General features: G+C 58.9%; 1 long non-coding RNA gene across 3 annotated transcripts; it reads left to right on the plus strand.

The window, feature by feature from the left end:
* The first annotated feature begins 716 nt into the window (after window positions 1-716).
* Window positions 717-7,038, plus strand: LOC112581772. Of its 3 annotated transcripts, none has more exons than XR_006548246.2 (5): window positions 717-1,196; window positions 1,724-1,889; window positions 3,618-3,720; window positions 4,941-5,122; window positions 5,494-7,038. It is a non-coding gene; the product is annotated as an uncharacterized LOC112581772 (long non-coding RNA). The 3 variants fall into 3 exon arrangements; XR_006548245.2 differs by lacking the exon at window positions 717-1,196 and having other exon boundaries at window positions 1,220-1,889; window positions 5,494-5,589; window positions 6,263-6,319; XR_006548244.2 differs by lacking the exon at window positions 717-1,196 and having other exon boundaries at window positions 1,220-1,889.
* The last annotated feature ends 3,416 nt before the right edge of the window (window positions 7,039-10,454 follow it).

A 10,454-nucleotide genomic window follows, 5' to 3' on the forward strand; every position in this document is an offset into this window, starting at 1 on the left:
CTGGAAAGGGCCTCAGTTTTCTCGCCTGTGAAATGGGGGTGAAAACTGTGTGGGGCTGCTGGAAGGATGAAATCAGAGTGTGAGTCAAGGGGTCAAAAAGCACGGAGTGGCTGGGATGTGGTCACTACTGCTCTTTTTCCCAGGAAAGAACTGGGGACCAGTGGCCCCTCTGTGATGCCTGCTCACAGTTGGTTTTGGAGGAGCAGGTGGGGGGTGTAGGGAGGAGGAGAAAGGTGGTCGTGGATCAACTGATAAGCTAAGCTTCCCGGCTCTGCCCTAGCCCATTCCCAGGGTTCCTGTGAACAGAGGGCAAAGGGCCAAGGGCAGGGGCTGAAATCCGGCCTCTCCCTGTCATCAGGGGCACTGGCGGGCCTATCTAGAGTTAATCATGACAGTGACCTTTCCCCAGGGTGTCCTGGGTGTGGTGCCAGCCTTCCAGCTCAGGAATCTGCAAGTCTATATGTATTACCCCCCACCTAGCCCCACCCTCCACGGAACTGTCACCTCAGGCCTGGGGCTGGGGGCAGGTGTCTGTTACAGGCCTAGAGACCCACACCTAGGAAGGATGGGGTCAGGCCTTGCTGACCCCGGGGGAGGGAGGGGGCTGTGTGAGTGACACAGGGTGTTTGCAGATGGGCTGGACCAGAGTCCTCGGGCCCTGCCACACACCCCTCTTCTGTCGCTCAGCTCCTTAGGCCTGCAAAGTCCCTTCAAGGCCGGGGGATCTCGGAGGGGGCTCAGGAGAATGACATGGCACTCCTGAGGACTCTTCGGGCATATCCAGGCCAGCAGTCCGTGCCCAGACCGTCTGGTCCGGGTTCCAGGGCCACACGGCACATGAGCAGAAACTCGGAACCATCCCGAGCCACGCCCTGCTCTGTCTTGGCCTCAGTGTGTCCATCTGCAAAATGGAGCCCAATGGCCTGGGACCAGCCTCCCAGGGTCCCACCTGAACCCTGGACCACGCGGATCGGGCGGAATACTGGGTTCTCAGAACTCCATAGCCCATCCTGGCCCTCCTCCCGCAAAGCGGCCCGGGCTGGGGGTGGAGGCCGTTGAAGGTGGAGAACTTTCTCTGTTGGGAGTCTGGGCGGGGACACGGAGCTGAGGGACAGAAGCCCTGACTCTCCCAAGTCAGGGGAAGGGGGGCTGGCTAAGTCAAATCAGAGGGTGGAGGGTCCACCCGGACACCCCAGGTAAGCCGTTGTCTGGGGTCCCAAGGTGAGCGTTTTCAAGCCCATCCCCCGGGGGGAGGCTGGAGCCCGGAGCGGGCCGGCTACCCAGGAGCGCAGGCCCCGCCTCCCGGGGCTCGGCGCTCGCGGCCCGGGTGGGGAGGTCATTATCTGGCGCTCCCAGGCCCGCGCGGCTCACGTGGCCGCGGCTCAGAGCCTCCCGGGTCCCAGGGCCGCTCAGCTCGCGAGGAGATAAGCTCCGGCGCCCCCAGTGCGTGTCCGGCGCGGGCGGCCGGGGCTCCAGGCCCCCACCCCGCCCCTCGGGCCGGCCCGGCCCACTTGGCCCAGCTTCCTCTCCATAAAAGGCGAGGTTTGGGAGCGCCCGGGGAGGGGGTGCTGGCCCCATAGGCCCGGCCGGAGAGGGTGGCCGGAGCTGCCCACCCCCGGCCCACCCCCCCAGGGAGCCGCCGCGGGCCTGGGGGACTCAGGGTGGGGAGGGGGGGCGCAGCCCAGCGCCCGAATTTTCTAAATCGCTGCCTCTATCTTCCCAGACCGCCACCCCGAGCGGGCTCCCCGCTCCAAACCGGACCCCCTGGAGTCTCCCCGTTGTGCATGTGAACTCAGTGAGGCCCGCAGCGTGGCAGGGCCGGGGGCGGGGGCGAGGGCGGAAGAACAGCTGGAAACGCCAGCGTGCCCCACGGTCAAGCTGCGACGCAGGTGCGAACAGAGAGCTATTTCGTGCCGGGCCTCTGTGCGTTCTGATACCCCTAGGATTGGGGTACCCGCTCCCAGACGTCCTTCAGTGCCTTGCCAGTTAGCTCCCCAGACCCGAGCCTCACAGCCTCAGTTTCCCATCTGTTAAATGGGGAGATGGTTTTCATCTCCTGAGTTTGTGCAGATGTAAAGTACAACAGCCAGCCGGCGCAGGTGAGGGGGGAGGGAGGGGGGAGCTGCTTCTGTCCCCCATTCCCATCCCCACCCGGCCCCCGAGAGAGCCCTGGGGTTCGCGGACCTAAACCCGCACTCAAAGGACTGCTGGGAGGCCGAGAAATCTGGAGGCCGGGAGACAAACAGTGAATGCTCAATAAATGCAGCTCCGCGCCCTTGGAGGTGTGAGTCATGCTGTCCCGGCCCTGGGCTGGGAAGCAGGGCCTTTGGGTGTCATCGGGAGCCACCCCGCCGCGGTGCGAGGTGACCCCGGCGGGACGCCACCCCTCCCCGGCCTCAGTTTCCCTCTGGGTGAATGGGGAGGCCGGGCCTGGCCAGCTGGGGGTGGGGAGGAGGGAAGCGGGCCAGAGGATGGGCGGCCCTCCGGGGAAGCGCGCGAAGCTGACCCCCCACCTCCGCCGCCGGCCCCCCCCTCCCAGCCGTGCCCTCAGCCCCTCGGCCGGGGGGCCCAGGCGGCCACGTCCGCCGCCGGCGAGTGCGCCATAAAAGGCAACCGGCGGCGCGGCGCGCGGCCAAACTTAGTCATCCGGCCCGCCGGCCGCCCGGCGCGCGCAGCTCTCAGCTTCCTCCCCGAACTTCCCGTGTTCCGCGGGGCCCCGGAGGGGTCCGAGGTGGGGCTGCGCCTTTCGACACGTCCCCGCTTCTCCGAAGGATCGGCTGCGGCTGGGCCCTGGCGGGGGGCACCCTCGGGGAAGCTGCGGGGAAGGGGCTTGGCCTGGGGGGTCCCGGGCTGGGGACCCGCCGTGGACACCCGTGGCCGTACCCGGGCCCACCAGGCCGGCGTGCGGGTGCTTTAACCCCAGAGCTGCCTGGTGCCAGAGCGCCTTCCAGAAGATGCCTGCGAAGGAGGCCAGATCTGCACTTAGATCAACCCCATCAAGCCCCGGGGAGAAAAGTACTAGGCGGTCAGGGCCAGTTTGCAAAATGTGAAAAACACTTTATGAAACCACCGAATACCGGCCTGCAGGAGCAGTGGTAGATAAGGGGGGCATGAGATGCGACCTACGTGCAGGCTCAGGAACACCCAGGGAGCAGCCTCAGGCAGCAAGGCTCAGGGTCCTCTTACAGCCAAAGCCAGCCAAGCGTGACAGCAGTCAGGATGGTGGCCGTCCTGGGTGGGGAGGTGGGGGAGCCTTCCTGTGTGCTAATTAGGGTGGTGGTCCCAGGGCCTTCCACTCAGGACCCAGCTGTACAGTCAGGGCTGGTGACCTCGACTATAGATTAAATTGCACCGAAACCAAACTAAAAAGGAGCGGTGCACAGGACACTCCCATTTATCGTTCAGGGGCATCTAAACAGATGGCAAGGGGCCACCAGGGCTTCAGGGTGGAGGTGGCAGGGGGCGTGGAAGGGTAGGGCATCCACTGATTCCGATACCCTGTGTTTCTTCAAGAAAACAGAGCTGAATACGGTGAAATAAAGAGCAGATCTAGGGGTGAACTACGTTCCTCTCTAGACTTCTCTGTATACTCAGAATATTTCACATTTTTCAAAAAGGAAGGAGTGAAGCAAGGAGCCGGGAGTTGGACGCAGTGGTCAACCTCTCTGACCCTCAGTTTCTTCTTCTGTATGATGGGCCAGCATCATCGCTCTGGGGCAGGTGTGTGAGAACCATACGGACGGGTGCACGCCAAGTGCTGAGCCTGAGCCCAAGGCAGCCAGTAGGTGCTCCAGGAAGAGGGAGGGTGTCAGGCCCCCTTCTCCTCCTGGGAGAGAGGAGGACTTGCTGGGGTGGGAAAGGTCTTCAGGCCTTAGGCTAAGCGGCCTGTGACGGCTGGGCCCTGGGGCAGCTAAGGACACTCCTCTTGCCGGATGCTTTCCCATGGCCACTACTTGTCCAGCGAGGCCTGGGGGAGGCCAGGCAGAGGGGTGCCATGAACGGGGTGGGGGGGGTGCCTATGAAGGTGTCTGAGCTGTACAGGAGTGGCTAATAGCCTGGCTTGGCCTGGCCTGGAAAGGCTTGTTTCTGACAAACGGGGCCAGCCAAGGCAGGCCCTGCTGTCCTGTCCTGGCTGCCCTGTCCCTGGGGCGAGGGTCACTCCAGGTGAGTCTCGGGGCCGGCACGTTCAACAGGACACAGGCCTGCCGGTCGCCTGGCCTCGACTCCAGGTGGCCAGGTCCACAGGCAGCTTCCGTGGGCGGCAAGGACACGCTGGATGGTGTGTGCCACCCGGTCAGTCCTGGAGCCCTGCCCGCGGAGCTCGGTGTAGGGGGCTCCAGAGGGCCAGCCAAGCCAGCAGGGAGGAATCGGGGGAGGGTGTGGGGTCAAGAAAGGGCCTTCGGGAAGGGAGAGGAAGAGAAAGTAAAACGAGAGTCTGCTTTTCCTCCCGAGACTTAAGGGCACCCACAGGTGGGCGCCGCACCCGGGTGCTCTGATGAAAGCCACCAGGACCCTGATGGGGACGGAAGACCCCCAGAGGCAGCGAGGTTAAGGGACTAGGTCCAGGCTGACCCAGCTAAGGACAAGCATGAGCAAGAGAGAATTGTCAGAAGCGTGGCCAGGGGACCACAGAGTAGGAAGGGGCCAGGCAGCAGCCCAAGTGAAGGGGAGACCCTTGGAGTAGGAAGGAGGGGCAGGGGCTTCCGGAGAGGGTAGTGGTTCCCGCAGAGAGAAGTACATGCCAGCCAGGTGGGGCCAGCCTGGAGGTAGGACCATTGGTAAGACATTGCTCTTGGGTGCCCTCTAGTGGGGACAGTCTTCCCTGACATCCTCACAGGATGCACGGGGGACCAGCTCCATTCTCCCTGTACAAAGCCCAGAGTTTCATAGGCACGCCCTGTTCTTGGCACCCCTTTCTCAACTCACCCTCACTGCCGCAGGCCCTGCCTCCCCCAGGCTTGCTGGACAAGAAGTGGCTGTGGGAAAGCATCCAGCAAGAGGAGTGTCCTTAGCTGCCCAGGGCCCAGCCGTCACCCACCCACTGAACTCTCCAGCGGCAGCCTCCCAGCCACCCTACTGGGGTGAACATTTCTCCGCCCCTTTTCCCGATGAGGAAACTGAGGTATGGCGAGTACCGGGAACACCCACCTCTCATGCCCACGAATGCACCATGGAACTGGGCACCCTGAATCTGGACACCCAGGTAGATGCAGATGAAGCTGAGAATCTGGGTTTATTAGTCTTCCCACTGGTGAAAGCAGCCCCTCCTCCAGCATCTGATGAATCCAGCCTTCTCTGGCTGGAAGGTGCTCCAACACCCTCACCTGAATGGACCCCTGTTACAGGCTTTAGCTCCACCATCCCTGTGGCCTTCGGCCCTAGAACTAGGGTCTGATTTCAGCACGCCCCAGGGGCTCAGTGGTCAAAGTTGACCCCAGAGGAAACAGCTTATACTCCAAGAGAAAGATAGATGTTGCTAATTTCCATCAACAGGAAGCTTGGGCTCCATGGAGATGGGCTCTACCAGTGTCCGGTCCGCGGAGACGACACAGGGGGATTGTGCCACTGGACTGGGCTGGATTTACGGACGTGAGTGTGCATCCCGGAGTCAGGATGTAACGCGTCAGCGGGTGCAGCTCAAAGGGCCTCCAACAATTTGCTTGGTCTGTTGTCTGAAGTTACATCCCATCCCATCAGTGGTCTACATTCATTGAGGCAGGCATGAGAGAACTTCCCAGGCATGATGGGAGGAAGAATCAGAAGAAAGTGATTTAGCACGTGTGACTTGCATGCCTCTGAGAAATATATCAGCAAGGCAATGCCAGCGTTCCCCGGGCTCCAGCAACCATCCTCTCTGGGCTGCCGTGAGGGGGCGGTGTTCCACTGCCATGGGCTTCTGATCCCAGGGGGCTGATGCCATCCTGAAGGGCAGAGTCCAAGCACCGGCCCTTAAGTGCTAGAGTTAAGGTGGGCAAGTGACACAGAGATGGGTCTATTTCCAGAAAGTTCTGGCCTGCAGGAAATTTGGATGACAGCTAATGGATCGTGGTGTCCTTAGGAATGAAGTAGATTTGCCACATACTAACTGATCACTTGAGTTATAAAATTGGAAAACTGGGGATCTGTTGGGCAGAAATCCCACTGGAGTCCATACACCCTAGAGTTTCTAGGGTTGAGGCATGTAAGTATTCAACGTATAATAAAGAAATACTTTTGTTGGTCACTGTATCACACATTTGCATTTTCAACTTGTGCTTGCCAGGGCTAAGTCGTTCAGTCGTGTCCGACTCTGTGCGACCCTATGGCCTGTGGCCCGCCAGGCTCCTCTGTCCATGGGATTCTCCAGAGAAGAATACTGGAGTGCGTTGCCATGCCCTCCTCCAGAGGATCTTGCCAACCTAGGGATCGAACCTGTGTCTCTTATATCTCCTGCGTTGTCAGGGAGGTTCTTTACCACCGGCGCCACCTGGGAAGCCCCTCAACTTGTTGACAACTGCTATTGCTACAGTATCCTTTTTTCATTTCTTTGTAATTCTATGCATTTTATTTTATGCATTGAAAGGCATGATTCTTATTGTCTGTGAACGGATGACTGGATCAACAAAATGGGTGTGGTATATATATATATATATATATATATATATACCTATAAATATAAAATAGAATATGATTCTGCTTTTTAAAGGGAAAGAAATTCTGACATATGCCACAAGGTGGATGAACCTTGAGGACATTATGCCAAGTGATTAAAACAGTCACAAAAAGACAAAAACTGTACAATTTCACTGACCTGAAACAGCTACATAGTCAAACAGAAAGTAGAAGCGTGGTTAGCAGGGTCTGGGGCTCTGGGGCCAGGGTGAAAAGGGGAATTTATTGAGTATAGAGTTTCAGGTTTGCAAAACGAAAAACTTCTGGAAAGTTGTTTCTCAAGTGTGAATGTCTTACTGCTAGGAAGCTGCAGTTAAAATGGGCTCAGTCAGTTCAGTCACTCAGTTGTGTCCAACTCTTTGCAACCCCATGGACTGCAGCACACCAGGCCTCTCGGTCCATCACCAACTCCTGGAATTTACTCAAGCTCATGTCCATTGAGTTGGTGACGCCATCCAACTATCTCATCCTCTGTCGTCCCCTTCTCCTGCCTTCAATCTTTCCCAGCATCAGGGTCTTTTCAAATGAGTTAGCTCTTCGCATCAGGTGGCCAAAGTATTGGAGTTTAAGCTTCAGCATCAGTCCTTCCAATGAATATTCAGAACTGATTTCCTTCAGCATGGACTGGTTGGATCTCCTTGCTGTCCAAGGGACTCTCAAGAGTCTTGTCCAACACCACAGTTCAAAAGCATCAGTTCTTTTTTTTTTTTTTTAAGCATCAATTCTTCGGTGCTCAGCTTTCTTTATAGTCCAACTCTCACATCCATACATGACTACTGGAAAAACCATGGCCTTGACTAGACGGACCTTTGTTGGCAAAGTAACGTCTCTGCTTTTTAATATGCTGTCTAGGTTGGTCGTAACTTTCTTTTAGTTTCATGGCTGCAGTCACCATCTGCAGTGATTTAGGAGCCCCCCCCCCCAAAAAAAAGTCTGCTACTGTTTCCACTGTTGGAAATGGGCTAGGAAAAGGCACATGTTATGTGTATATTACCAGTTTAAAAAGCACAGGATGCAATAAACACAACAGGAACCCTTAAAATATTTGTTGTTGTTTTTTTTAAAGCATGATTCTGAGAAGGATCGCCTCAGTATCCTCAGATGCTAACAGCAACCGCGTGGGTGAAAGGTTAAGAGCCCCCGCGCCTCCAATTGGAGGATCCCGACAGGAATTCCGGAGCAACCAGGGATTCTGGGAATGGTAGTTCACAGCCCCCAGCTGGAGCCTCGCGGAGAAGGGTGGGCTTGGAGCTGGGAGACAAAAGCTCCGAGACCGACATCGCGTGGGCGGAGGATTCGCGGGATGCACGCTCGGCGTGCCCGGCCCCCACGCTGACCGCCGGTCTCACACGTTCACACGCGCACACACCTGTCCAATTGCACCGTGCGGCACGTGGCGCTCCCGGGTTGCATTCGCACACTCTTTTCCAATACAGGTGCCCATCCGAACGTGTGCAGGTCAGGCTCACAGATGCTTCCTCGCTCTTCCCGGAGACATCCCCCCTGAAGCAGGGGCCTAGGCAGTGACCGGGGAGGGACGGGACGGGGGGTGGGGGTGATGCGCAGAAAGAGTGTGCCAGGCAGAGAGAACAGAGGGTGCAAAGGCCCCGAGGCAAGAGGCTGCGTGGCCAGCGGGATGGCTGGGGGAGAACGCAGGGCAGGAGGGAGGCTCGGCCTTGCTGGCCAAGGAGGGGCGTTTCGACAGGCCAGAGGCCGGGTCTCGCAGGTGAGCGCCCGGCCGCTGCCTAGTGAATTGAATGACATTTACTGTTCTCCGCGTGGGCGCAGCGGCGGCCTCGGAAGTGACTCAGCGGAATTCCTGGGCGCTGGGGGTGGGCGGGAGGGATGCTCCGAATAGGTTGGGGAGGGGGTGTTGCCCGCACAGATGCCCCACCCCCGAGCTCTGGCCGCACCCCCCCCGGAGTTCTCCACCCGCCCCCCCCCACACCCCGGCTTTGGGCTTCTGGAGGGACCTGCGGGAGCCGAGGAAAGGGGGGTAGCGGTGGGCGTACAGCCCGAGGGTTCAGGGAGAGAGGGAGGGAGCGGGGAGACCGGGCGGGGCCTTCTCCGCATCCTCGGGGACCCCTCATCCTTGAGCCCAGACTTGGGTGGAGGTGGGCATACTGGAAGGAACCCTGGGGTGCGGGGGGTTGACGGCTCTCTTTTCAGCCCCGGAGGCCCAGGCCTTTGGCGGGGAGCTGAGCTGGCCCAGTCCGGACTCCCTGAGTGACTCAGCCGGATCAGGGCCTCTCTGGGACTAACTTCTTCCCCTAAATAAAGGGGACCATTCAGTAAGCACGCTCCAGCTGGTCCTCGGTCGCTAAGTCGCGTTCAATCATCAAGTCGCACTTGGCATTTGGGTGGGTGCGGGGAGGGGGCCAGGGCAGGCTGAGATAAGGTCTGAGCACTGGGCTGGGGGCCCTGGTGCAAATATTCTAAGAACTGAGCCTCAGTTTTCCGATGCATAAAACGGGTATATATAACGCCCCCAAGAATGAGACTTGCTGGAGGAAGCTGCACACACGGTCCACCACCCCGGGTGGCCGGACTAAGAAGGTGAATAAGTGTACTTCATGGCCCAGCTCCAACTTGCCCTCCTTAGAGAAGGCTACCACCACCACCAAGACAAAATGTAAGGCCTGTTCCCTCCTAGGGACCTCCTCCCTCGCCAGCCCCCAAGAACCCACTGCCCTCTCCACCGCCCGACCGGGCTGCGGGCCGCCTGGCGGCCTCCAGGTGGCGCTGGAGACGCGCCTGCCACGCCAAGCTGGGAGGGGCTAGAGGTATCCTTTTGAAGAGGGGCGAGGCCACCCCAGGAGAAGCCCTTTGGATACCCACCCTGTGACCCCGCTAGAAGTACTGCTTTCAAAAAATGCAAAATAAGAGTAAATACACATATGTATTTATGTGGTCAATTTACAACGGAACAGGCCTCATCGTGAATTGGGGTCTGGAGCCGCTGACTGATAAGGATGCTTATCGGAACAGGGCGGTTTAAACAGGGCCCGGAAAGGTGAGTAGGATGTGGAGCGGAGGGGAGGGCGAATTCTAGGCTGGAAGGTGGGACTGGTTCCAACAAGTACAGAACTTTTACAGGAGTTCATTTCCCGGTAAGAGGGTGGGATTTCGCAAGTGGAGTCTAATGGGGGTGGGTGATGGCCTAGCTCACCCAGCTTGGGACTGGCCACGGTTTGTCTCAGACTGGCCTCGGGGACACGGAAGGTGGTGATCCATCAGCGTGGTATCCTGGTGCCACTGGCATTGCACTCTGATGAACAGATACTGAGAAGTCACCCTGGGGACACAACCGGCCGGCCTATCTTCCCCCAACCGCACATCATCCGTAGCTCTCCAGGGCCCTTGAGACAAAATCTGGGGCTTGGGCTTGAAACTGCCTGCCAACGGCCACTGGACATTTCCTGGCAGATGGAGACCAGGAACTGGGTCTGTGGGGTGCCGGACCAGGGGCAGCCTCCCAGCTTATTGGGCCAGAAAGGCATAGAAAGGGACTTTCCTGGTGGTCCAGTGGCTAAGACTCCATGCCCTCTCAATGCAGAGGCGCGAGGTTCGATCCCTGTTGGGGAGCTGGATCCCACATGCTGCAACTAAGAGGTCCTGGATGCCAAAACTAAGGATTAGCGTGGCCATGAAAGAAGGACAGGCATAGATGAGGTCTTAGCACAGGTGCTAGGGCGGGCCGGCAGCGACTCTGGCCTCGGAGTAGTGTGTGTAGGGGGGTGGTGAGCACTGAGAAAGAACCAGGCCTTGACCGCCGCCCACCCCCCCCCCCCCCCCCCCGGCCC

This window comes from Bubalus bubalis, chromosome 24, assembly GCF_019923935.1.
Source record: "Bubalus bubalis isolate 160015118507 breed Murrah chromosome 24, NDDB_SH_1, whole genome shotgun sequence".
NCBI lineage: Eukaryota > Metazoa > Chordata > Mammalia > Artiodactyla > Bovidae > Bubalus > Bubalus bubalis.